This window comes from Aythya fuligula, chromosome 1, assembly GCF_009819795.1.
Source record: "Aythya fuligula isolate bAytFul2 chromosome 1, bAytFul2.pri, whole genome shotgun sequence".
NCBI lineage: Eukaryota > Metazoa > Chordata > Aves > Anseriformes > Anatidae > Aythya > Aythya fuligula.
Window position 1 is genome coordinate 49,385,240 of NC_045559.1, and position 22,113 is coordinate 49,407,352.

Below are 22,113 nucleotides of genomic sequence, written 5' to 3' on the forward strand. Positions count from 1 at the left end.
GGAGGATGGGCAGAAGTGAGAAAAGCAGGTAGAGAAGGAGAAGAAAGGGAGGGAAAAAGGCCTTCTACTTCTGTACACACCTGATTAAGCTCCAACTTTTCTCCTCAAGAAAGAAAAAAAAAAAAAAAAGTTAGCAGAGCACATGGGCAGTGGCTGAAAGAAAGCTCTGAACAAAGTAAGCAATGAGATCCTGAGACTCAATAAAATGCAGAAATTAAAAGTGAAGCCTAATGGGCACAGAGAGATAGGCTATATCAAGCGGTCTTTTACACTTCACCCTTTCCTCCTTTATCCGTTTTTGTTTACTAAGCTAGTAAAATCACACCACTGGTTAACAACATCCTAAGTCTATGGGTTTTGAGTACCTGCTATGCCTTGAAGTGCTGTAGAGCAGAGAATGGCACTAGCGTGATTCAACAGCCTCAGTACAGACTCAGAGCATACAGAAGTTAAGGATTCTTTTGTCATACTCCTTCCAAAAGTCAGGAGAAAATAATAATAATAATAATAATAATAATAATAATAATAATAATAATAATAATAATAATAATAATAATAATAATAATAATAATAATAATAATAATCCTTATCACAGCCTGAACTGTGTGGTAAGCATCCAAAAAACTGGCATGGACCAGGCTAAAAGAGGGGACTGCTGCAGGGGATTGTAGTTCTTGGACATCTAGGTCTGTCATCAGCCTGCACCTTCTGCAATTGAGATGCTGGGGCAAGGACTGAAGCTGGTGGCTGGGAACATTTATAATGCCTTAAAGCACTGGAATGTTAAACAGAAAACAACTGTATCAGGCCAGAGATACATCAGCTACAAAGGATATATTTCCACATTTCTCTGTCTGCAAGGTGTTATTTTTTCAAGTGTTAAAAGCACCTCAATCATTTCAACAGTGGTTTTCTTTTTTTTTTTCTTCCTTTTTTTTTTTTTTTCAACCTGGTACCACTCATCAGACAAGACATTTAACTTAAGAAAAGTAATCTAAAAGGGTTCCCAATAAGACATACAGGAACACAGGCAGGTCAGAAAAATGACTGAGAAGGTATGGTTTGTTTGTGTGTTTATTTGTTTGTTTGTTTTTAATTAGCAAGGAAATGAAATTAATCCAAGACAGTGTATCATAAAACAAATAACTTGAGAAGGGCTATTTAAACTGCTAGTATTTCACCAGTAAATACTGTGAAAGTAAAATGCCCTAAACTGCATTCAATATAAATTCAACATAAAAGTGCCCTAAACTTCATTCAATATAAATATTGAAGTAGTCTCTTGAACAAGACTTTTTTTTTTTCTTTTCTTTTCTCTATTTTAAGTATATGATGAAAAGCAACAAGGACATTATTTGTGTGGAAATTATAATGTGTGCTGATTAGTTAAGCATGTAATAATGAGGCTATGAATTCCCAATATGCTGACAGAAATTTAGGTGTATGAAAAAATATTGAAAAGATGCGGTTATGAGCTTTTCCTTCAGCTTCTTCTTTAATTTATTTTTTCCTATGATAACTGAACATATGGAGATTAATTTAAGTGTGGGAGTGACAGTGTGGTTGTCTAATTAATTGCCCTAGAAAATAAAAAATGTTTCTGCCTTACTCATAGGGGCCATTTGGCTGAGGTACTGCCTTGCATTACCAAAATCTGGATGTAATATGCAGTATTTGATGTAAAAAAAAAAAAAAAAAAAATGAACAAAAGGCAGAAAAACTTAGTTTAGAACCTGGCTTAGTCATTAGCCAGGATTCCAAATTGGAGCAGGTAAGCTGTGCTGTCACATGTGTTGGTTACTGCTTGTCAGCTGCTAAAAACAATGAATGTGAACAGGGACAAGTGAAAGAATGACAAATTTATAAAAAAGCCAGTTGGTATGATGAAATAGACATACAGGCAGCTTTCCTTCTGACCTTCAGCAGAGGAAGTTTTCAGTGTAGATAAGGCTGTGGTTTGTTCCTCTTACATGCCTCAAATAGATACTGGATTCACATTTCAAAGATTTCGGGCTTTATGCTTTCTTAATTCTTATTTTTCCCTACCACCAATTTACTAATAACACAAATAATCTGGCAGATCTCTTTTATAGTTATCCTGCAGAGGCATAATTCTCATAGGTTTCTAATGGCTATGAAAAACAATTTCCCATTCAAGTCTTCAGAGGCAACACCATTTTTTCTTCTGTGTTCACCTTTTCCAACAGAATCACCCAAGAAATCAAATGTTTTGAAAGCTACAAGCCTGACATTAAACATCCAGAGTTCAAGAGAACACATATATGTGCATTGAATAAGAGGACAAAAGATTGTGATGAAAAAGCAAATAGTTTCACCTAAGAACTGGCAGCAATTCAGTGGACAAAAATAAGAGGATATAATATATCACAGAAACATTTTGTATGGGTAAAACATATTGTTTAATTGCAAGGTATTGCTATCATTAAATAGGAAGTAGCAATTATATTAAACTATATTCATAAAATATATATCCCTATTATTATCTTGTAAAATAAGATTTAATGAATGAACAATGTATGAAACTTGGAGTGTACTAAAGTATAATAAATATTTCTTTGTAGACTAGATTTATCTTCAAAAACAATGATTGTAAACTTTATTAAGGAAATTGGAATTTTAAATTTTAGACAACGAATTGATCTTATACATTGTTGATATACGTTTTCTTTCACTATATCATCTATTTCTCAAAGCAATATTAAACACATTGTTGGGATAAATATTAACTATGAAGGAAAGCAAATATCAGATAAGACAATAATAAAATGTGGTTACATTTACCTCAGCTGTTTTCTTTAGATTGTTAGAAGCTCCACTCTTCATCTTTATTCTGGATGAATAGTGCTTTATTATACACCTACTAAGCCAGTACTACCCAGCACTTAGCGAATTACATTTTCTAAAAGTTGTTGCATTGATAGCCCATTAGAAGACCATCCCCCCTTTAGCCACAATAAAAAGTTAACATATTGTCTTATCAATGCCCATGAATGCTATTTTAACTCATATGTATTCTCATGAACCTTCAATATGTCTTTCACAGTTACACAAATACCAACTTTAACTCCTTGCACTTAATTTTAAAAACATGAAATTTAATCAGGCAAACCTGATTATATTCCAAACTTATTTTGTCTTTTCAATCAGATAAATAACAATGTATGCATTGCATGTATCATACCATAGGAGAAGAATACATGTATAATGGAAACACCAACTGCTATAAATTACTTATTCTGTATTAAAACTAACTAACTAAATAATAATAGTATATAGGAAAATATCTTAACTGTTCTAAAATGGCTGTATTAATTAAACAGATCCTGCAGCCATGAGCTGCAGGATTATGAACATTCGTTCATAATCTAGAAATAACAATGGAAAAGCAATCCAAAAATAGAGAACAAATAGACATTATCAGGAAGGAAGAAGTATTGTATAAGAAACAGAGAGAAACCTCCTGAGTCATGCTTCAGACAAAACAAAACAAAAAATAACTCCTTGACTAAAGCCAAGCAGAAACAGATCATGTCACTGATGTTTATAGATTATGGTATAAAAATGCAAAATCTGTCCTAAACACTTCAAAAATAATAAAAAATAAAATAACACCATAATTTAGATAAAATTAGGTTTGTTACATCTCTTATTTCATTGATGGTTCAAAACAGTGGGAATACAGGTGAGAGCATCTTATATGGTTAATTATTTGTGGTTTTGTGCTCAAATAGTTCTTGATTCCTGTAGACCAGTACAGTAATGACATCCCTGAAAAACAGGAGAAGGATAATAAGCCCATGAAAGAATACCTACAGAGGCTCATATCTGAGATCCATTTCTTCTCTGATTTCTCCTTACTCTGAGCAATTAATAAATGTCTACTACAATAAGCCAACATATATTCTGTGGGAGGGATGTGGGGAACCAGGACCTTTTTGACTTTTTTTTTTTTCTTTCTTTCTTCCTCCCTCCTACCACCTCTTGAAAGAGGTAAACAACAAGCACAGTACTTTGTCCTTTCCTCATGGTTACCACAGGTAAAATCTGGGAAGGCTGAACAACAAAATAATTTGGACCTGCCCAGTGATTTCTATTGTAAAAATACTTGCTGATTCTTGTAACCCTGCTGAAAACGACACACATTATGGAGCTTCAGATCAGACATTTCTTTGATGTATTTCAGGAGTGCAATAAAGTTGAAATATATTAAGGAAAAAAAAAAAAAAAAAAAACATTCTTTAGTCTTGTAACAATGGAAAATAAGTGCACATGTTTAAATTTTCAAGGGAACAGGCTGGAGTTCTGGCAAATGTTTTTTAATATTGCAAATGGAAAACAATGACTATACTGAGATACAGAAACTCCCTCATACAATGTAAGCACTATATTTCCTTTTCATGAGTTCCTTTAGGCAATTTGTGTCCTAAACCTGCAAAGGCATGCACAAGTTTAACGTAATCTACATACACGTTTCTATTTGGAACTTGCAAAATAAATTAGAAATCCTCATCTATCATAGGTAGGATATTTATATTATATTCACTGTTCCCTCTCACATTATTTTACTTACTTTTGTATAGTCTCAACCATAAAAACAAATATAAGAATTGGTGGAACACACTGAAGGAGGAAATAGGACTGCTGTAGCACGCTATTAAAAACACCTACCCCTCAACCACAAAGCAAAAAAATTTTGAGAAAAAGCTAAAAATGATTTGTTTTCTTTCCTATCTCAGTATTACGTCAACAAAGAAAACCCCCACACACCAAAAGTGCTGCAGTATGGGGTAAGAGTAATGTTGTAGCTCGCTTTCTGAATTTTCTGGCATTATGGGTTTAAGAGAGGTACTTTATCTTAGCTTTACTTGTCTGCCAACTTAATGTTTCGTGTAGCTCTTTTATCTAATTTAGAGAAGAGAAAAAGACCGGGGTCAAAAAATAAAACAAAACACCTTCTCTGTATAACAATACCTGTTTTTAGTTGTTGTTGTTGTTTGTTTGTTTGTTTGTTTTCTTTTTAGAGGCCTTAATTAACTCTTTATGTTTTTATTTCTCATGTTTTTATGTTTTATGTCCATTATTTTCCACTTGAGTTCTGTTTTTTTTTTTTTTTTTGTTTGTTTTGTTTTGTTTTAAAAAACAAAGTTTTACATGGTTCTCATTTAATGTCATCATATAGACCCCTGCTAAATTTTTTCTAAAATGCATTTTTACTTGTCTTCTTAGCAATAATTAAATTGGGTGGTGACATGTATGAGGCCAGGAGAATTAATGAGGAAAGTAACATGTAAGTGTTAGGTAAAAAGATGGAATTTCTAATGCCAACAAAACTTACAGACACTTCACTGTTGGTTTATCACTTTTAAAGTTTTATTATTTTTCTAAATGTAATACTGGTTTGGAGCATTAGCTGGATATATTTTTAGATCATAATTTCCTTTTAAAGCAAGTTATCTTTATGTGTTTATTTTTGCATTTATTTATTAAAAAAAAAAAAAATCTATTTTTGAAGGGGATTCTTGACACTTTTCTGACTGATAATATTTCACTGCACTTTGGCAGAGCACCAAAGACTTCAATAAAACCACATAGAGTTTGGAGGCAGACAAACATACAGTGATTAGAAGGATCAGAGATGATGTCTCACTGTCACTGAAGTCCCAGAGCCATTTTCAAAACAGACTGTGGTTGTGCTGGCATTACCACATCACATCACAAATCTTATCCTTAACAAACTCTGTACGCTATGTCCATTATGGGACCCACATTCATTTTCTTCCCATGTCTGGCTGGTCCAAATACAAAGTACCCAATCTCATGGGAGCTCATTCTAAACCGAGTCAGAACCACCACCTCCCAGCTCTGGAGGAACTGAAGCTGGCAGCTGTGTCCTGCAAGCCTTCCACATGTGAACATCCTTTTCCTCACAGATAGCTCCACAAGAATCAGACATACTTCTTTCATGTCAAGACATACTTCATTCTTGTCATTACTCAATATCATATAATTTACCTCATAAGGACTCAATTCAAGCTTCAGTGCTTTCCTAGAAGTTGCTAGCAAGTTGCATTAATTAAAAATTACTGCCAATCAATTATTTTATAAAGATGGCCCTAATGGTGTTTTTTGTTTGTTTGTTTGTTTTTCTTTTGTCTTCTCTGCATATGTTGTCCAGTTTATTGACCACTTGAAAGTAATGGCTAGTAGATTAGGAGGATCCATAAAACCATGCAGACTGAAAAAGAGGTTCAGCTCACTTAACCATTGTTAACCTTCTGTGAGTTGGATACTAAAATTTCAACTTTTCACTTTTGCTTTAATTAAATATAAATAAATAAAGTAATTAAAATAAATTAAAAGTAAATTAAAAGAATTAAAAGAAAAATAAACATTAAACTTAGACTGGCACACAGTGCTTTCTGGAGGTTGCAGCTTCTCACTGTTGACTATAAAGGAACCAGAAGTTACTAGTACAAATCTAGATGTATCCCTTTTAGATGTCTCTGTGAAGACGTGATTCCCACCCAACTGACAAGGGAAGAAATACCACATAACATTGGCCTAAATGTCGCAAATTAATCATCTGATGCGTAAGGTCTATGTGATGTTTTTGGGTTTTGTTCTGTTTTGTTTTGGCTTGTTTTTTTTTTTGGTTTTGCTTTGTTTGGCCAGAATTGTGAGAGAGGTGTAACTTTGAAAAAAAAAATACTTTAAGCTGAAAAAAATTGAAGGATGGAGTACATGACAGGAAAAGAGGTAAAGGAAGAGGAAGAGGAAAAAAAAAAAAAGAAGAGGAAGTTATGTAAGGGATCAAAGGGGATGGAAGAGTGTGATTCATGGAACAGGGCCTAGGAATGTCCTACAAAAAAGATCTCTAGAAAATCCCAAATTACTACCTCATCTGTTTCTGAAACTGCCCTATGTGATTGAGCCCTTGATTGGTTCACCTTTGCATTTTGCCCCACATTCAGCAGACAAGTATAAACACATAGATCACCTCCATTATAAAATAAAAGTTTCCCCTCTACTACTCTGTGTCCAGAGCAGATGATGGAGAGAGGTGACTCTAGTTGAGCTTGATTTAAATCTCCCATGCCCCAGTTCCATTATAAGTGTTTCTGCAGCTACCTGTAGAGCACGCATTCCTGCAGAGGCTGATTCATAAGAGTAAGTAAATAACACCAGATTCAATGTATAGAGCCAAAACATGCACAAATGCGCTACAACAGGAAAGACCATTAGATATGCTGTCAAGGACATGTCATACATTTACTACTAAATGTAGTCCCACAGATCAGCCACGGGTACCCCAGTGAAATGCTCTCAGTTGGCTTGCAATTCAAAAGCCCTTGCAAGGATTTGAGGCTTTGAATGTGAAAAGCACTGAGCTGACCACATAGTGAAAGGGACTTGGTTGTGTTTAACATCAAGCTGAAATAAACACAAAAGATAAATAAGACTTTTATGGGATTAATTTTTAAATCCCTTTCAGTCCAAGGTATTTTTAGTAACCTAGGTGCGTCAGTTTTAGCAATTAGTAAGCATGTGCAACTTTTACTGAATCCAGTCAGAAATGAAGATAATAAATCTGTCAGTGTTTGGACTGCTACCATGTACAAAACGTTTTTATATCTTTTAATCCATTTCTGTCCTAAATCAAGCTGCCTTTTCTGCTGCATAACATGTCACAGCCTGAAAATAACCTACAGCGGTCCTCTTACTATATGTGTCCGTAACATGATGTATTTAAACTCTGGTGGTTCAATACAAGGCTTCCATGTTATCTAATTGACAAAAGGGAAGTTAGAGGAAAATGCTATTGATTTTTGTTCTACTAATAGATAACAGAAATATAGCTGATGTCACATTAACTCATTCAATTTTCCTCTGTTTCATGAACTAATAAGGAACACTAAATTATTTGCAAACTTTGTTCCTTCTCACCTTTGCCTTCATAGCTGTAGTACTACCTGATAACAGAGATAATACCCCAGTCAAGACTTTCCTTTTGTTATTAACCATCATCTAATTCACTAAGCGTACTGGTTTTATGCACTAATATAAGCATCTTATGTAATGATTTTACTGTAATTTGCACTACTATGTAGCACGATTAATATTAAGGGTTTAATACTATATATCTCATCCACACTTTTGCACAGATATCTAAATTTAGATCTTGACACAGATAATCTTTAGATCTGCAATTCATAGTCTAGAAACAATTATTTCTGAATAAGGCTCATAAGGCTTGTGTCCAAAGTTTTAAACTATGTATGTAAGATAGGTCATTATTATTATTATTATTTTTAATGCAATTTTAAGCAAGTCGTACATTTTTGTTAGCATCTTAAAAACATCCAAGATGATTTAGAGCTGTATTTGGTCAACAAAGAAAACAAATAATTTATTCAAACATGTTCAGGTCACTGTTTCTCACTTGAATGATTAATTCTTGATTAAGGTAGTGGGAATAAGGTGGTGCATTTTTTTCTGATACAATCCTTGAAGGAAATTCAGAATGGGAGCTATTAGCTCTAATGACTCTTAAATGTTTCAAAACCATCTTGAACAATCGCCAAGGGGCAGAAATGCTAATGTTTGCTGAAGGAACCCAAGGCTTAACTGAATTATCTATTTTCTTATCCAAAGGACTTTGAAGAGGCATTACTAAGAGACAATTTTTTGTTCTACTCAAGACAATTACCCAGCACTGATGAGAGAGAGGAGGGGCTATATTTACTCTTTCTAAAACTAATTTCTGTGAGTCAGGAGTGTGAGTCAGACTGGTCAGTGATGTTGATGTTAGCCTCAGAGAGACAGAGCTTGGTTACCCCTGTTGCTTCTTATCTTTGGGGGGAGGGGGAAGGGAAAAATAAACAAAATAGTTATCATTTGATCACAGAGCAGCATATCACAACATTGCAATTTATCAAACAGATACTCAGTCAGCGTGAATTGGAACAGGCCCACAACATCAGTGAACTCAATGGAGCCTCACAAACTAACATCAGCTGACCATATGCTCTTAAAGATAAGACCCTGACTTATAAAGCAACACATCTTAAAGCATCCACAATAGGAAAAATCAAAGGAACTAACACTTTTTGTTTCAGTGTGGCATTGTACATACCATGAACGCCCCAAAAGCACTTTTGCACCTTGTTAATAGCAACGGATATTCCCACATTTTGCATCATGGGATGATAGGATTGCTGCCTGACAAATCTGTATCCATATCAAGGACAGGCGTGGAGGTAGGTGATGGCTAATAGCTCCAGGGAAATGGGTTACAGCAGTGTGATTTTTAACCAATCTTCCTAGTCAATTGGACCAAAATGCTTCCAGGATATACCTTACTCAGGACTTTTGCCATTCTTTAGGAATTCAAGCACGAAGTGAGAAGTGTTTTGCCACTGGGGAGAAAGTAAGGAGGAACACTCCAAATTGGGAAAGCGCCATATAGGAAATGTCCTGGGGGGTAGAGGTGGCTGGGTGGTCACTGTATGTATTTTTGCGCTCTGCTAGCAGATAATTTGCAGAACACATTCACTCACCAGATATTTATCACTTTCTAAGAGGCATCCATGGTCACACTGTCTCATCATATCCATGCTTTTTTTTTTTTTTTTTTTTTTTTTTTTTTTTTTTTTTTTTATGTTTTATCATGAAAAGCGTCCCAAACTTGTTCTTTTCTGCTCTTTATAGCAGTGTTAAGCATGGTTACCCTGCTCTCCTCTCTTTTTTCTTCTCTCTAATGCTTGGTCCAAGTCCTTTAATGGGCCAGATTGCAGGATTTTATACTTTGTTATTTTGATTCTTTGCATGTAGATGTTGTGCCTTTGTTCTCAAGATGTCTTTCTGCACTCTCTGGTCTGTGGCCATAATGCTGCTGTGTTGTGGCAGCACCTGGAAAGAACATGTAAAGAAGAAACAGTTAATGTATAAAGTTCAGTTTATACTTTCTGATATATTTCAGATATCAGATACACGAAGAAGGGATTTGCGCAATAGCTCTTCCTTCTCACATTCCTTTGTTTACTTGCTTTATCTTTCACCCTCCTGATCACGCACCTAAAACTAAAAGAAAAATATCTGAAGTGTTGTGAGGGAAATGGAATAGAGCACAAAGCTTCAACTATTTTGAGTTATATGTTTTTGCAGCAGGAAACCCATGATGCACAGTTCCTGAATAGTCAAGAGAAAGAACTGGGAACTGATAAGCACACAAATGTCAGCAGATAGGCCTCTTTCCTAAGTGAGAAGCAATGGTGATATCAGGATGAATTGAGTGCTTTGCTTTTGTTTTGCAAGGTCATTGCTAGACTGTAAGGGCTGATGGTAGAGCAATTTGGCAATGGTGACACCAAAAAGCTTAAAGAAAGAGCAATTGTTTGCTAGCATGATCGTTGCCTCATCTTTCCTGCAAGAGGTTGCTGGGGCTGCTCTGAGGCAGGATGCTGAGAGGATGCAGCGCAGCCTCAGGGGTGGTCTGCAAGGAGCGGTGAGGCAAGACAGAGCTCAGACAGACAGACAGACGTGTGCCAGCCACCAGCTGGCACAGAGAGCAGCCAGACCCAAGTGAATAACTTCCACTCATTTCTGCATTGACGCAGCTTGAACATGATCAGCTTTAGCAAGGTGGTCAGGAAAGCAGTTTCAAAACCAATTTGAGTTTAGATCCGTGCACAAAGTCCGTGTGTTCTCTACCTTCTTGTTCTGGGTCAAGCCCCTTATGCAATTTTGCCCAAAGGCTCCTAGTTCATAAACAAACAAACAAACAAACAAACAGCAAGATGGTCACTCAAACCTTGGCTGCCATACTCATATTTGACCAAGTATTGCAACGATCCAAATACACCAATTCATGTTGTGTTAAAACTCTAATAATAAGTAGATCAGATTCAGGCAACCCACTTAAATTCTCCATGACACATTTTCTGCCTCTGTAAAAATGTATGATATCGTTGGAGGGTTGGTCACAGAATGAGTTGAGCTATTGTCATTGATTTGTCAAGTCTGGCCTTTCCAAATTCCCTGCAAACCACGCTGAATTTTCCTGAAATGGTAATGTTTCCTCAAAAGATAAATGAAATATTTCCATAAATATTCCTTTGTGCATCTTGGTTTTGCTTGCTTGATATGACTGGTGACTTAAATTACACGGAATGTTTTCTGTTTCTCAATTACATGCCTTAACCTTTAGAAATAAGACGAGTGCCTACTTACAAAAATCATGAAGAATATTGTAGCTTGAGGATTAAGTTGAAAAACATTTTGAAATTCCAAGGGAGAAGATTCTGTAGAGCCAGAAGAAATTTCTTCTTACTTTCAAGCAATGTGTTTATGTTTTTATACTGTCCTCGTACAAAAGATCAAGAGGAACATTAAATAATTATTTTGTGCCATGAAAAATATGTCCACTTGGAGCATTCTACTATAACAGCGTTGCAAAAAATGAATGTTGATGTATGTCCCTCTGACCATGGCTTCCTTCCTTCAAAGACAACCAAGGGGAGTTATTCCCATCTGGTAGGTGAAGAACTGAAGCACTGGCTACTTAGCTTCCCTGGAGAGAAGAGGAAGCAGGTACAGGCGTACCCAAACTGCAATGCGTTAAGCACATCATCTCCTTCTTAGCTGCACCAAAGCTAATTTTGTCTGCCCGAGAGCTGGCAGATATGACAGATCTGTGCACAACAACACCTCTTGTCAAGCTGTATGGAGAATTGCAGCTCCAAGCAGCCAGGGAAGCCTCGCCGAGCGCCAGCGATCCGTGCCGAGGAGGGTGCTGAACTGCGGGCAGAATGCACGAGAACCTGGCTCGCGTGTGCTCGCGCAGCCCCGTAGTCTCCTCCTGGGGAGAGGCGCAAGAACGAGTCTCAGCAGAGCAGCCTGCGGCGCTGCTCACCTCGGTATTTTGATTTTTTCAGTCGACCTCTAGATATGTGGAGGTAAGGCGGTATTTTTAGCACCATCCCAAACGGGCAGGAGCCAATTACTGCTCACGGTGTCTCTGACTGCCTCGCTTGAACGAGGAGGGAGATGGGGCAGGGACTCAGGTAGGGGAGGGGGGAGAAGGAGGCACGGCAGCCACGCCGCTAGGGCGACCGCTTTATCTGCCGGTGCTGCGGGCTGCTCAGCGCTGCCTTCGCCCTGCCGCCCGAACTCCCCCGGCTCTGCGGCACCCGGGGGGGCTGCAGCGGCAGCGCTGGGCGAGGCGGGCGTGTGGGGAGCAGCACGACGTGTGGGGAGCCGGGGGTGCTCACGGCCCGGCGAGGCGCCCAGCGGCGGTGCTGTGTCAGAGGGGACGGCACTACAGCTGCCTGACGCGTGGCGGTGGCCGTGCGGTGCGGGTGCCGCGCTGAAGCAGCCAGGCTGTGGTTTCATTCCCCGTTTCCCCCCGTCCTGCCCCGGCCCCCCCGGCTGCGGGCCGTTAGGGCGCCTCACGCGGTCACCCCCCCCCCCCACCTCCGCTCCACAACGGCTCTCGCAGGCCGGGGCCGCCCCCGGGCCCGCCACGCGCGGCCGGCAGGCGAGGCGCGCACACGCGGCCGGGCGCGCACACGCAGAGGCGCGCGGCCGCCCGGCCCCGCCGCGCCGCGCCCCGCCCCTCGGGAGCCGCCGGTGGCAAAGTCACCGTCCCGCCGAGCCCGCCGGCCTCCATCAAACGCCGCGGCCCCGCCCCGCGACGTCATGGAAACAAGCGCGTCACCCCACCGCCAGCCAGTAGCGGCGCCGCGGGGGCGTGGCCTCCGCGCCTCGTCCCGCCCCCTCTCCTCCCCCCCCCCCCGTTGAGGGGCCGCCGCGCCGCGGAGCCCCCCCCTCCCCTCCCCGTGCGTCACGTGACCGGCGGCGGGCACCGGCGGGCGCGGGGCGGGGCGGGGGCGGTGGCAGCGGCGGGTGAGCGCGGGAGGTGGGGGGGGAGGGAGGGAGGGGGGAGGGAGGCGGCCGGGGGGCGGTCGCACCGCGCCGCACCGCATCGCCCCGCCCCTCCCCGCCCCGCCCCGCCCCGCCCCGACCGGCGGCGCCCGGCTCCCGTAACGGTCGCCGCGCGGGGCTGGGGCTCTCCGCGGCGCTGCCCGGGGCGTGCGGCAGGAGGCGGGCGGCCGGGGACAGAGAGAGCGAGGAGAGAGAGGAGAGCGGGAGGCGACCCGCGGCTCCTGCCGGTGAGCAGGCGACGGGGGCGGGGCGGGCGGTGCGCGCCCCCCCCCTCCCCTTCCTTCCCCTTCCCCTTCCTCCGCCCCCGCCTCCCCCGGCGCCCCCTCCCCGCCGCGGCTCGGTTCCCCGCTCCGCGCTCCCCCCGCCCCCTTCCCCTCCCCCCGCGGCCGCAGGGCGGGGGCGGCCGCGGGCAGGGCGGGGAGCGCGGGGACCTTGTGCGCTCGGCGGGCGGCGGCGGCGGCACCGGCAGCAGCGGCGGCGGCGGCACCACCACCGCCGGCAGCAGCAGCAGCAGCAGCAGCAGCAGCAGCAGGTTCACGGGCGCCTCGCCTCGTCCCGGCCGGCGGGGGCGGCCCCGCGGCGCCGAGGTAAGCGCGGTGGCGGCGGGGGGCGCCGCGCCTCCGCCCCGCTCCTTCCCTCCCGCCCCGCTCCGCTCCGCTCCGCACAGGCGCGGCGGCGGCGGCGGCGGCGGCGTTGGCGGCAGGTGCAGGCGCTCGGCGGGGCCGCTCCGCCGCGGGGGGCTGCGGGCCGCCTCCGAGCCTCCTTCCCCGCGAGCCTCCCGCCGCAGCCGGTAACCGGAGCGCGCACCTCCAGCCGGGGCGCGCCGTGACCTTGAGGGCAGCGGATGCGGGGCTGCGGCGCGGCGGCAGCGCTGCCCCCCGGGGCCGCCCCCCGGTCGCCGTGTGCTGCGCGGCCCCGATGCAGCCGCACCGGCATCACCCTCCCCCCTTCACCCCCACCCCCCCCACCCACCGCCGGGCACCGCGGGCCCGGCATCCGCCGCCCGGGGCCGGGATGCGGCTGGCGGAGCCGCCGGGGCGCTGTGGATCTGGAGTCTGAACGCGCGTCTGAACGCGCCGGCTCCGCTTCGCTTCCTGAAATGTGCCGCAGGGGCGTAGATGCACAGCGCCGAGGGCATTTCGGTGTCGTTTCGGCTCCCCCGGCACGGGGACCCCACCGGTGATGGTCTGTGCGTGCCGGCCGCCAGCTCCGCTCCTCGGGGTGCAGCCGGCGGCGACCCCCCCGCGCCGCGGCCGTGGGGACGCGTTGGCAGCGGCAGCGCCCGGTCGGGGGCGAGGGGCCGGGTGGGCATCCAGGGCACGGCCCCCAGCCCGTCCCCGCTCCGGGTCCCGAGCCGGGAGACGTGCCGGGCATCGCCAGCAATCTGCGGTCCGCACTTACCTGCTGCGGGAGCAGTGCGGCGCAGCGCGCCCAAAAGCTGCTGCATCCCCTAAATGCTCCTGGATCCCAATGGGCTGGCGTCGGAATGGGATTTTTAGGTGGTTAAAAAGGGCTCGCCTAGGTAACTCGCCAACCTCTGGTTCGTCATATAATGTATGAGAAGGTGGTAGCGCTGGCCATAGCTGATGGGTTTTTATTTTTCCCTGTTTGTTTGAGCTTTCTGAGGATTTGTTCCAAACACCACAAATAGTGAATTCCAGCAGAAGTAAACTTGTGTATCTTTAAACTATTGACTTTGTTGGCAGGAATGGCTTCCAACGTACTAGAGCTTTAATACTTATGGCATAATGAATGGAAACTCTCTTCGTGTCAGTGGAAAAAGTGGTCACTGAATTCAGTCAGGGGAAAAAAAAAAAAAAAGCTTGTACACTTAAATGTAAAATTTCTGGTCTGGAAGAGCATTGTTAGGTTGTTTGGTGTATTGCAGTTCTCTCTGTTCATCATGGTAACCCACCCAGGTTGGGTTATTTGGAGAAAACAAGGGTCCTGTGTTACACACAGGTGTTTGTAGGTTTTTTTGGTCAGTATTGCTATCTTGGTGCTGAATTGCAACGTTACTTGTTCAGGTCGTTCAGAAGAGAATGCTGCTTGTGATAGTGGAAATTAAAATGATACAAGGCAAAAGTAATTTTTCTGTCAGCGTGGCCATGCTCCGCATACACGCAGTGACTCAGTATTGCATATTAAGCAGGCGTTGTGTTTGGGAATTTCAGGCGTAGACCAGATGAGTGTCACTTCAGCATGGGTTCAACTACAGGTCTTGGTTCCTTACAGACTCGAGTTGCATACAGATAATGGCATAAGCAAAGGATCCCCACTTGCACTGTATGAACTCAAACTAATAATCTAGGACTGATTCTACCAATTAAAATGCTCTGCTGCCTAATGCTGGAATCTCATTTAGAAAGTGACTCTTTCATGGACCGCAATACAGAACCTGTGTCAGCTGTTGGACTTGTGACCCTTTAAATCGTGTTGTGGAAGCTTAACAGGAAGCACAGACAGGCTTGTAAATATCTTGCAGCTCGTAGTCATAAAGGTCTAGTAATTAGTTTTTTCTTTTTTTTAACTGCTTGAGATTGTTCAGAGAAGAATATGATAAAATGGAAACAGTCATAAAATGAAGATAGTAAGGAGGAAAAGAAATGTATCCACTGAAGCAATATCAAAAAAATGATGCTTTGGAAGACTTGACTTTGCCACCATTTAAGATTTTAGAGCTGGGAACTCAATATTAACTGATGAGTTCAAAATGGACTTGGCAGAGCAATCAATAACATGCTGTAGCAAGCAAGTCTCCCTTGACATAAGGGTGGACAAGATAACCTAAAGTATCTTCTAACTCAAATTTCTTCCGTTAAGGTAGACTAAATATTAATGGCACTGAGCATTCTTTACCACTGAAATGTGACCTCAGTGATGTCTTTCAGTGTTTGAACTGTTTATTTTAATATACATTCTCTTCTGTTTTTAAAGGGAAAATAATGCCAGTGCAGCAAGTATGCGTATTTTGCTCAAAGTCAGCTCTCAGTTAGCAAAATTTTATCTAATGCAGATTAATGAGCAGCCGTGATTAGCCCAGGGCATGCCAATGTAAATTTTATTTTTGAGAAATAAGGAAAACTACTTCAATCTATAGCAGATTATTTTGGTACAGAAACACATGCTTACTTTCCTCCAAAAGGATCAATAAAATTGTAGTCATGTTCTTAAATTTATGCTCTTAAGTATTCCTAATTTTTTCTAAAATGAATAATAAGGAAGAAACCCAAGCTTGTTAAAAGCTTCTGTTCAAGAGATAGTGATTTTTTTTTTTTTTTTTTTTTCGAGTATTTTAATTAAAAATTAGATAAAATCTAGGTATTGTAGTATTGTCTAAAAAGCTAAGATAAGCTCTTCTTCCTAGCTTGCTGTAGTCCAGGCAACAGTATCAAGTAGGTTTATTTTTTGTATTCATCCTGTTGATGTTTTTCTTGAAGGTACCATTTTTGTTTCTCATTAAGAAGTTAACAGATTGTCTGCTGTACTCCTTGTTCTTCAAAAGTAATACTGTCGCCTGTTTAAAAAAAAAAAAGTGAACCCATGATGATTTATGTAGAGGAAGAGTATTTCTCACGTGTGCTAATGATTAGTTGCTAATCTAACTGAAAATGGCTGGTCTTCAGGTTTGGATTTCTGTACGATTAAATAACTAATTTTGTTACTAATGTTGCTTTTTCCCTAACTTTGGGTTCAAGTAGTGGATAAGATCATGTTCACTGATCGCATGGCAGAGAAATAAAAAGTAAGAATCTGAGTTGATGAAACCCCCACCAAACATTCATATCCACCTGTAAAGAGCAGGAATGTGCCCGGCATATCTGAAAGGGGGCACGCGCATCCAGAAGATGGAAGCAATAGCGATAATTAGAGTAGAAGGATACTAGATAAGAGGAATTTCTGGGAGTTACCATGTACAATGAAATCAACCGGCAGAAAATTAGACGGACCCACTGTTGCACCTTTCCAGACTGAACACAAATACATGGAATTGTCCAGTTCCTATTTTACTTCTAAACTATCAAGCTTTCAAATGCAGTTTATAAAAATGAGTTTCTAGTTTTCATGACAGGTTTCGTTTCATGTGAACAGTAAATTTGAGGGATCTGCCTGTTCAAGCTATTCATATTCCAGTAAACATTATGAAAGTGATTTCTGCTGCCACTTATAAATCTTATTCTAAATGACAGATGACAGCGGGAGGTGTTATTAGTTTAATTTTGGTGAATTGCAAAGTAGGCATGAGGCTTTCTCAGTTGGTATTTCGAAGGTCTGGTGGGAGAAGAAATGTAAAGAAAATGTAGGAGGTGTTTTTAGGAAAAAAAAAAAAAAAGCCAGAAATGGCTCTAAAAATAAATCCAAATTCTTTTTCTCCAATAATAGATAAGATGTAAGCACATGTTACAAGACAAATAACATCTGCCCTGTCTTGGGGATGCATGGGGGAGAATGGATTGAGGGAAGAAGATACATCCTTCTGTTAGAGCTGTTGCCAACTGCAGTGTGCAGTTAAGGAGCGTGTAGATAAATTTTGAGGATGACAGGGTTGATGAGTTTTGCTGCTGGTCACAAAGTCTGGGTCGTTTTGTCATTAAAAGAATGATTGGTGTCTTCTCAGCACAAGGGGGTAATGTTGGTTTATTGATGGCTTTTTCTTTTTTTCTTTTTTGGTTCTGCTGTGGAAAAGAAACCCAAGTAAGTTCTTGCATGACCTTTCACTTACTGTTAACTTCAGTGGTCTACGTGTCTCAGTCTTTCAATATTGCTTACAAGCTGGATGCTGCCTTCATTCCCAGTAAGCACAGGAAACATCATGTTCTCAAAACGCACTTCTGCGGAGCCTATCGCTTGTAATCTGCTACCCTTACTTGTGCCCTTATATTCACAGAAAGATAAGGTGGCAGTAGGGAATACAACACTATTAGGTTCTGACCACTTGGTGTACAGTGTCTGGACTGTGAAGAAGAGGCCTGAGATGCACCATGTTCTGAATTAGTTGGTAGTGTCAACCCCCTTCTCAAGGCAGACAGGGTGATTCAACCACTCTTATTGGTTGTAACAGAGGTACTAACGTGCCAACTCCTGTTCTTAGCCCTGCCATCACAGTGTTTATCAATATGGTGATAGGCACTGTACATAAAAATAAATACACGCACGCTACAGTTAATTTAAGTAGCCATGCAACTTCCTGGGATTTAACCTAGGATTCATAGTTGCGTGTTCTCTTTCTGACTCTTGTGTCTTTATTTAAACTGAAATTTTGGTATTTATTTTAAGGTTCTGAGTCTGAGGTGATCTTGATCATCTTTAAAGTACATGTACCAGTGAAAAAAGATTGAATGCCCTTTACCCTGGAGTAAAAGATGTGCCTTATAAAAAGGTCACACAGCCTTTTTGACATATTATTTGACAACTGACTATCTTGTCTGCATGGCTTTTTCAAGATTGCTGCTGTGTGTGTGCAAACATGAGAATGTGTTGCTTGTGGTTTCTACTATGGCTTCCTGAGCAACTGCATTTTTAATGAAGTCAAGACTTCTTGCGTATTGCACGATAAGATTTCTCAAGTAATAATAGCAATAATAATAAAAACAACACATGAAACCAAAAAACACCCACAAAAATACCCACAACCAAAACTCACCACCAACAAAACGAAAAGCAACAGTACATGATAAAATAAGTTTCATCTGCAAAGCCAATCACAATATGTATCTGGCTTTGAAACAAATTAAAAATAACTGATACCTCCTTCTGGAGAAAGGTGGAAGAACAGAGACATCAGCTGTGCACGATGGAATTTTTCTACCATCAAAAGGAATAGCCAGAGTGTTCTGCTCTTAATTGGTGTAAGGAGCTTAGCAACTAGCAGTTAAGAAGTTTTGTGGCTACTGCTAACTTTTTTTTAGGAAACCCTGTAGAATATAATAAAACATTAGGAGGATGGCCACTGTGACTCTTCAGAAGTTTAGAGAACACTTACATGGTAAGTGTTCTGAGAAATGTCTGTCAAGTTCTAAACAAAATACTTGCTAATCATTTCCATTAAGATGATTGATTACTTATATTTTTTGTTATTATTCTGGAGCTACAGCATCCTTGTATCATGGCCTTCTCCAGCTGCTGTGTTGATCATCATAATCAGAGACTGTGAGGACAGTGAGACAACCATTTCTGTTCTCTCCTCTTTAGCCTGTCACCACGAGTAGAAAGTTTGGTGGGGTGGCAGAGGTGATCAGGTGGCTGCATTGGTTTCTACAGCATTCTGAGTTGCTCTATACTTTTCTTCTCGTTTGTGCTACGCTGACCCTTTGGCTCACTGCACCAGTACTTGTGCTGGACAATCCTAGTGCACAAAATAGGCTTCCCATGGCATGAGGTGAGAGGCACAGCTCACAGGATGGAAGCAGTGTTAGTATCTGAATAGCTGCTGTGTGAATGTTCTTACTTGTGTAGCTCTCAGGTGAAACTGCTTGCTAGAAAGTAGTAACCTTTTCACATAAAAGAGCTTGAAGTTACTGTTCTGATAGCAGATTGGAAAGTAGTTGGAGTGCCGGCCATGAACTAATGGCTTTCCAGAAAAGATTCTTTGGATCTATCCATAAAGATCGTTGCCCTAGGTAAAATATTAAAGAATATTGCAACCATTTGCTGTATGCCTCAGTGGTTTCTTATGCTGTAGAGGAGGAAATGAGGAACTGTTTGTCATACTGTGCACCTGGGCTTGCTTTCTGAGGCTTTGCTTGGATAAGATGGAGGGGATAGAAGCAAGAAATGAGTAGAAACCATGACAGGTATGGTTAGCCCTTTATGTTATCTGAGAAAGGGTGGTATTTTCGAATCTCTCCTGGCTGTTCAGATGCAGTAGAGACTAAAGCAGAAGCTTAATATGCACCGTTGAGCAGGATTTTTTTCACTTCCCTATATGTGCTACTGCTATTGCTGTTGAGTCACTTTGTGCTTAAATTGTTTCACACTGGTTGGGTCTGCCAGTTTTGTCCTTCGCATGGGAACAAAGCTGGTACACAACTTTGAAACCTATGGATAATAATGCAAATCAATACTTAAATCAGTGCAGTATCTAGCAACCACACCCTGGTGAGTTTGTGTGAAACATAAAATAATTTAATCTGACTAGCAGTGTCTGTGCCAAACAGCTTTAAAATATATACATATATATGTATTTGGGAAGCTGGAGACTGACAGCTGGAGAGGGTAGGGAAGGCATTCCACCACTGGTAACGCACTGATTCCAGCTGTCTTTCTTCTGCTTTATTAACAGCTCAGATCACTTCAGCTTGTGTTCACCTACTTCAGCTCTGAAATCCATGTAGTTGTGACAGCTTCTTCACATCCCGCAATGAGCTTGCTTTGCAGAGTGAAATGCCTCAACGTCTTCATGAAGTCCTGTTTCAGCAGTGTATTTTGATAGCAGGTGCATCTGGCTGTGGTGACTGCAGATGTAGGGGCTCATTTCTGAACTGAATCTATACATCTAAAGTGAAGTTCTCAATTATCTCAGTAAAGCACTCAGTTATCTAAAATTTGAGAGAAGCATGGTCTATTGTTTTTTTTTTGTTGTTTTGTTTTGTTTTTTTTTCTTTATATTTGGTTTCTGTTAGTGGAAGCATTTGTAATGGATCTACCCATAAAATGGAGATGGCTTCTCAAAGCACACACTGTTGTACAGGAGCCTTTTGAAATAGTGCATAGCCATTGAATAGTGCATAAAGCTGTCTGAGTATGAAATAGTGTATAAAGCGGTGGCATGGATGTCATCTACTTATGAGTGAGCAGTTTGTGTGGATTTCTTTCCGCTGTCCAATAATGGCATTTCTGACTTTGGACAGCAGCTTTGAGAACCACCTTCCAACAATTCCTCAGAAAAGGTTGTCTGCATTGTCCTGACTATGTGAAGTTTGACATCCTAAAGCTACAGTGTGAATTCTGGCTGCTTCAAAGCTTAGAAAATAAGTTCACCAGATAGAAAAATACAATAGGTGGAGGATATTAATTTTTGTTTTCTGTTGAGGTAGTGCAGTAGCATTTTAATTGGTGGACTCATCAATCCAAAAACTGAATTGCTGTATTTGTATGGACCTGAAGTTTTATATTCTCATTCCATTGCTGAATGTAAGGCTAAACAAATGAATATGGGGAATAAAGCTATATTATTAATCTTAGTCAAAATGGTTTGAACTGCCCAAAGTAAATACAGTGTAATTTGGTCATAAAATAGGCCTGTTGTGAGCTTCTGATAGGTGTTGCCAAAGGTGCCTCCTGAACACGATTGAGCTGACAAAATAATAACACTACTGAAAGACCTTCTTCCCTGCAGTGGTTCAGAATAGCTGGAAATGGTGACATGTGTCCAGTACTGGGCTGAACTAGCAGGGCTCCTAGGCAATCCAGATCCCTCTGGGTGAAGGCAGACAAAGTTGGGGCTGTCCTGGGCGTTGCCCATGTCAAGTGGCTGCCTTGCTGCAGTGGAACAATGCAGATCCAAAGGAGTAGACTGTGTCCTGGTGGTATAAAACGTCTCTGCCTTGAGAAGCTCAGCTAAGATGCACATGATGCCCTGCACCTTGAGTGCAGCTGCTCTGTGTGGCAGTTCAGGTCAAGGGCTGTTTGGTTAGGGAGGAGGTCTGTGGGAAAGGTCTCGGGCATCTTGGGCATGGTCCTATCTTGTACCTAAAGGAGACCTACAGGAAGTCTGGGGAGGGACTGTTTACAGTGAGCATTGTGATAGGACAAGGGTAATGGTTTTAAACTATAAGAGGGTAGATTGAGATTAGATATAAGGAGGAAATTCTTCACTCAGAGGGTAGTGAGGCCCTGGCACAGGTTGCCCAGAGAAGCTGTGGATGCCCTGTCCCTGGAGGTGTTCAAGGCCAGGCTGGATGGGGCCTTGGGCAACCTGGTCTGGTGGGAGGTGTCCCTGCCCATGGCATGGAGTTGGGATTAGATGGCCCTTCCAGTCATTCTTTGATCTTTCCAGACAAGTGGGTTTGGAGTTGGCAGAGCGCTTGTGTGCTGGTGAGGACTAACCTGTTGAGGTTTGTGCTGCACTGGGAGGGGACAGCCTCCACCAGCATGTTGACCTTCAGAAGGAGCCACATGCATTGCTTCTGTCTTCTTGTCACTAATTCT

The 22,113-nt window shown here is 42.2% G+C and overlaps 1 protein-coding gene and 1 long non-coding RNA gene across 5 annotated transcripts in view; one reads left to right on the forward strand and one right to left on the reverse strand.

Moving 5' to 3' along the window:
- Window positions 1-2,709: 2,709 nt before the first annotated feature.
- LOC116489791 lies at window positions 2,710-12,034 on the reverse strand. Its single transcript, XR_004253315.1, has 3 exons — window positions 11,251-12,034; window positions 9,155-9,930; window positions 2,710-3,789 (listed from the first exon to the last, which is right to left on the reverse strand). It is a non-coding gene; the product is annotated as an uncharacterized LOC116489791 (long non-coding RNA).
- Window positions 12,035-13,101: 1,067 nt separating this feature from the next.
- The window catches only part of ATP2B1 (ATPase plasma membrane Ca2+ transporting 1), a 63,315-nt gene continuing 54,303 nt past the window's right edge, over window positions 13,102-22,113 (forward strand). Inside the window, exon 1 of one of the 4 annotated variants that reach the window (XM_032188424.1) lies at window positions 13,102-13,190. The gene's annotated coding sequence lies outside the window, so the exon portion shown is untranslated. Of the gene's footprint in view, window positions 13,191-13,530; window positions 13,551-22,113 lie in introns of those variants that run through there. The other 3 variants (XM_032188431.1, XM_032188407.1, XM_032188415.1) reach the window with 3 other exon arrangements.